The 6,031-nt window shown below is 60.5% G+C and overlaps 1 non-coding gene across 1 annotated transcript; it reads right to left on the bottom strand.

The window, feature by feature from the left end:
- Positions 1 to 376: 376 nt before the first annotated feature.
- LOC134544519 (U1 spliceosomal RNA) lies at positions 377 to 540 on the bottom strand. Its single transcript, XR_010077841.1, has one exon. It is a non-coding gene; the product is annotated as a U1 spliceosomal RNA (small nuclear RNA).
- Between the last annotated feature and the right edge of the window lie 5,491 nt (positions 541 to 6,031).

The raw sequence follows: 6,031 nt of genomic DNA, 5'->3' as shown, positions 1-6,031 counted from the left end.
TAAAGATTTCCGTGGAGGGGAACATTTGATGAGTCTTTAAACAATTTTTTGTTGTGCCCAGTGTTTACACACTGGGCCGGTTACCGTTAAACCACTGGGCCCGGGGGTGAGGCGGGGGAGGGGGAAATCTGAAAAATCGAATTGGACAAGTATCGTTCATGGGAATTTTTTTTTTCTTTTTTCAACTATTACCATGCACAATTACGTACCTTCCTTCCGCACTTTCAAGACGGTGGGGTTGTTCGCCAAGGCACCGTAAACTTGAGACCTACGAATGCATTACATACCATACACAGATGAAAAAAAAAAAAAAAATTACACTTCACTGTACATAATTCTTAACACTACTTCACAACTACTAAGTTGAAATTTTTTCACCGGGACAGCGCGAACGCAGTCCCGACTACCAAAAATTACGCGCCCGAGTTACCCCACATTTGGGGTAATCGCAGAGGTCAGCTCAACCGAAGTGCAAGGGAAGAGCCTCACCCTGGGGGAACCCCCTGCTTGATCAGGGTAGCCCCTACGCCAGGTAAGTATGCTGCGCAGTGTTTCGCTTTTCTATTTCACTTGGAGCTCGGACCACCTCATCAACGTGTTTTGAGGTTATGTACTTCTACCTCCGAAACAGCTCTTTCCCCAGACATAACACTCCCGTGCCAGTTCATCACACTACATGACAGTACACACCAACAATGCAAATACAATTTCTTCCTACAACTGCCCGTTTCTACTCGCACCTCGTTTCCTTTGTTTCTGTACCCACGGCGACGGTCGACCGCCGCGTGCATTTGGTTACCCCGTTTGCCGCGTGGCGGCACTTGGTTACACCGTTTGCCGCGTGGCGGCACTCGGGTCGTCGCGTCCGCCTCGGCAAAAAGGCGGGCACCACGGCACAGTCGAGAGGGGAACTTTTTTCCATTAGCAACATACCTAGGGTTTCACGAAATATCGAGTGCCGTGTCCCACGAGGCGATTTTCGGACGATTCGCGGCTTCAGGCTGCACGACCGTACGCTATTTTCACCATTAGTGGTGGTCCGCACATTTTTCCTATATAGTCCGGATTTTCAAAGTTTCAACCGTGCTCTGGTTTCCCTTCAAAGGCATCAAACTGTTCAGGGGAATTTTTTAAAAGCTTTTTGAAGCAAATCTGAGCACTTTTGGCCATTCACTAACTGGTTTCCTTTCAGCAATTTCAGCGAGCCGCCGAGACCTGCTGCTGCTAGTTCCTGAGTCGACCACCAGGAGTGCTCTTGTGTAGATCTAGTTCTTAGATCCTAGATCTTCTTCTTGTGAGTGCTGTGCGCCACCGAGTCGCGGCCTATTGGGGCGGCTGAGGGGGGAGTTTGGAATGGACTCCCTCCCGATGAAGCCAAACCAGGGCGGGGGCGACCTCGGTCAGAGGCCATCGGCCGAGGCCACTTCTTGTGACTCCCGGCAACCAAGTTGTAGCCTATTGGGGAGGCCGAGGGGAGAGTTTGGAATGGACTCTCTCCCGATGACGCCGAACCAGGGCGGGGACGACTTTGGTCCGAGGCCCTCGGCCGAGGCCGGTTCTGGCGATGAGATGACTACTGACAATCGGCCACCCCAGCCACGACAATACTGTGGACCGCATCGCCAGCGCTTGGAGACCATGCAAGTCGGGTCTGGGGAGGCGGGCGCTGCTGGGGTCGGGGGGGTGGCTCCGCCTCCCTCCCCCGCGCCAGCCGGGCTGCGCACCCAGACTGTTTGCATTAAGGTCAGCGAGACGAAACATCTTCACGGCCTGGACGTCTCCACCATCCTCGCTCTGCCTACGACTACCTCTGCTCCAACACCACCAACTGTGACTACTACTACCACCACGGCCTGCATCACTTCACCGATCATGTCTCCTGCGCCTTCTCTTCCGCTGTTGCCGACCGACTCACCGCCTGCCGCCGTTCCTCCTGCTGCGACTGCTACTCCCATGGACACCGGCTTCATCGTTCCCACGAAGACCGTCAAGCGCGCCCACCCCGACCAGCACTCCTCCGACGATGCCGTCCCTACCAGCAACCGCTACGACAGTCTCCTCAGTCTACCGGATACCGACACCGACGACGGCGCTGGGGCTGCCTCCTCGGACCGACCCTTGACTGCCAAGCCCCGCCGCAAGCAGCATGCTAAGCGGCACCGGCCCGACACGCAACCTCCTCCTGTGCCCTTCACCACTCTCCCGGGCCCCTCTTCGACGAGTCCCAGCTCATCTCGTGCTCCACCCCGCCCTCCAGCCTCGCAGCCTCGTGCCTCCTCCTCGGCGGCGCCTCGCCCGCCTACCTCCACTCCTCGCACGCCTCGCATGCCTCCGATCGCCTGCCTTCTCACGCCCACAGCCGGCCCCTTCGCCACTGCACAACGTTTTCAGTCTCTCCTCTCCGGTCCTCTCTCTGTCACCTCCGTCAATGACCGCACCTCCTTTTATACCAGCAACCCTCAGGACCACCAGCTCCTATTTGACGAACTCCAACGCCTCGGATATAAACCCTACACCCATCTCCGCCCCGACGAGCGTGCCGATCGAGTTGTGATCAAGAAACTCCCTCTCTCCACGACGGCTGACGAGGTCACCCAGTCCCTGCTCGACCTGCACCTACCTGTGGCATCTGTGGTGGCCATGCGCACCTCTCCTACTTCAACGACCCGGCCTTTCCTGGTCACTACATCCGGTCTGGGTGAGGCAGCCCCCTTCCTGAAGTTGAAGACATTGGGCTGCTGGGTGGTGGCAGTTGAGAAATACCGCGGCTCGGGGCGCGTACCTCAGTGCTACCGCTGCCAGCGGCCTGGACACCCGTCCTCCCGATGCCACCGGGACCTCGCCTGTTTCAAGTGCGCTGGGCCCCACTGGTCTCGGGACTGCACCTCGACTACCCGACGCTGCACGCTTTGTGACGGGGCCCACTTCGCTACTTCCACTGACTGTCGCGTGATTCAGGCTTACCTGCGCCGACACCCTCAACGACTCACTGACGCCACGACGACTGCCGTGGGGACCGGGCCCTCTGTCCCGTCCCTGTCCGATCCCAAGACGTTTCCTGCTCTCTCCACCAATGCTTGGGCACGCCCTCCCCCCGTTGTACCGGTTGTTCCCCCCTCTGCCACCTCGCACCCTCCTCCTTCCGCTCCTTCTTCTGACTCTCGACCGCTTGCCTCCGACTCAGACTGCTCGTCGCTTTCATCCCTCATTCACGACTTCATTTCATTCATCCGACAGTACCTCCCGCTCATCCGGTCTGTCCTGACGGCACTCTCCCGAGCCCGCACCTCCACCGAGAAGTTCGAAGTGCTCCTCCAGGCCCTTCTGAATTTCTTCGATGGATCCCGCCCCTCCCCTTAGTGTCCTCATCTGGAACGTCTTTTCCCTCCTCCCTAAGCTCCACGACCTTTTGCACCTGCTCCACGAGCGATCGCCCGACGTCGTGTTCCTTTCTGAGACCTGGCTCTCCCCCTCTGCCCCCGTCCTGGTCCCCGGGTATGCGGTCCACCGTGCCGATCGCGATGGTCGGGGCGGGGGGGTGGCGTTACTCGTCCGCAACACCATTTCACATCATCGCCGTCGCATCCCTTCTTCCCCCGCGGCCGAGGCGGTTGCTGTGCGCTTGCACGGCCTCCCGTACTCCCTGACCTTGGTATCCTTGTACCTCCCCCCTCAGTACGCCTTTCCCACGGCCGACGTTGTCGCCCTCGGTCGGCTCGACGCCCACGTCGTGCTGGCCGGGGACTTCAACGCCACCCATCCCTTCTGGGGCTGTGCCGCCGCGAACCGGCGAGGCAGCTCCCTCCGGCAACTCCTTCGGCGTACTCCTCTCTCTCTTTATGCCCCTCCGACCCCGACATTTTTTCCGGCCCAGCTCAACCGGCAACCCAGCATCATCGACTTTGCACTGTCCACGCCCCTCCCCATTCTCTCGGATCTCACCACCATCACCTCCGGCACCTCCGACCACTTGCCTGTTCTTGCCACACTTCACTTTCACCCCCGTTCTAACCCCCACCTCCCCCGCTTCGATTTTCCCAAGGCCGACTGGGGCGGTTTTCAGCGTTCCCTCTCCGCTGCCATAGACCTGTCTGTTCCGTTCGATACCCCTGCCCGCCTTGACGCCAACGTTCTCTCGCTGACCGACGCCATTTCCGCGGCCGCCTCTGCCAACATACCTCTGGTTCCCCCCCGTCCCCTTGTCGACCCATTTCCGCCTTACCTCCGGGACGCCTTGTCCTTGCGCAACCGCTTCCGCGTCCTCTGGCAGGCTAGTCGTTCCCTGCTGCACCGGCGGGTGTACCTGGTGCTGCGGGGGCGCTGCCGGCGATTGGTCGCGGAGTGGAGGGCCCGTCTGGAGACTCGGCGTCTCCAATCCCTCTCTGCTTGCTCCGGCTCCCTCTGGTCTCACGTCCGTCGTCTCCGCTCGGTTCCTACCACCATCCCCCCGTTGACCACCCCCACGGGTGTGGCGGAAACGGCCTCGGAGCGATCCGAGGCGGTGGCCGCCTACCTGGCGACCACCTTCGCATCCGCACCCGGCCCTTCCCTGTCCTCCGAGTCTTCGGACGACGAGGACGGGGCCCGCCTCCTGTCTCGCCACGTCACTTTGCCCCCCCTTCCGGCCACCTTCCCCCTGCCGCTCGTCACGCCTTCCGAGGTCCGCACCCTGCTCGCCCGCCTTCGGCCCCGTTCTGCTCCTGGCCACGACTCTCTGCCCTCCCCCGTGCTCCGTGCCCTACCTCGCAAGGCCCTTGTGTTTCTGACCCGTCTTTTCAACGCAATGTTCCTCCTCTGCCACTTCCCCACCCCCTGGAAAACCGCCGTCGTCTCACCCATCCCCAAACCTGGCAAGCCCCCGTCTCTCCCTTCATCTTTTCGGCCCATCTCGCTTCTTCCTATTCTGTCCAAGGTCGCGGAACGGGCGATCCACCGCCGTCTCCTCTTTCAAGTCACCACCCTGGACCTTCTACCCCGCCACCAGTTCGGTTTCCGCCCCCGCCACTCGACGACCCACGCCATTGCCCGTGTGGAGCACCTGGTGGTCCAGGGATTCGCCAGGCGGCAACACACGGGCATGGTGCTTCTTGACCTCGCCCGTGCTTTCGATTCCGTTCCGCATGCCCAGCTCCTCCAGCGCCTCTCTGCCACCGACCTCTCATCTCATCTCATCCGCCTCCTCTGCTCCTTCCTGGAGGGTCGCACCTTCCGGGTTCGGGTGGAGGGGGTCCTCTCCGGCCCCCGCCCCATCTCCGCCGGCGTCCCCCAGGGCGCCATTCTCTCACCGCTACTTTTTACCCTCCACATCTCTGATCTCAAGCCCCCTCCCGGCACCTATCTTGTCCAGTACGCCGATGATACCTGTCTCCTGGCCTCTTCAGTTTCCGAGCGGCTGCTCTGCGACCGTCTCGGCCGCGGCCTCACTTCCCTCAACAATCAGTTCCTCGCGCATGGCATCGGGCTCAATCACTCTAAATCACGATCCATCCTCTTCTCCCGACTTCATCCACACCACGACCACCCGCCAGTCATCTCCACCGTAGCCATCCCCTGGTCGCCTCGCATCCGTTATCTGGGGGTCACCCTAGACAATACCTTTACTTTTCTGCCGCACCTCGACTCAATCCGCACCAAGTCCCGTGCCGTCATGGCTCAGCTGGCCACCATACTCAGACCGACATCCGGCACCCCTCTCGACGTTCGTGTGACTGCCTACCGTTCCTTTGTTCTTCCCCACTTCCTCTACGCGTGCCCGGCTTGGGTCCACTCCTCTCTGTACAACCTCCGTCCGATCACCCGGTCCTACTTTCTCGGTGCCCGCCTCCTGCTCGGTCTCCCTCGCGCCACCTTACGACAGACCCTCCTGGACCAGACTGGGCTCCCGCACTTACACGAGCTGCTCTGCAAGGTGACTAAGAAGTTTCTCCGCCACTGCCGGCGTTCTGACAACCCCCTGATCCGACTCCTTGCAGAGCCCCTGCCTGACGCCCCTCACCCCCGCCGACCGCTCTTTACCTACGATCATTTGAGA

This window comes from Bacillus rossius, unplaced genomic scaffold (assembly GCF_032445375.1).
Source record: "Bacillus rossius redtenbacheri isolate Brsri unplaced genomic scaffold, Brsri_v3 Brsri_v3_scf417, whole genome shotgun sequence".
Lineage (NCBI taxonomy): Eukaryota > Metazoa > Arthropoda > Insecta > Phasmatodea > Bacillidae > Bacillus > Bacillus rossius.
This window is presented reverse-complemented; position numbering and strand designations above follow the sequence as displayed.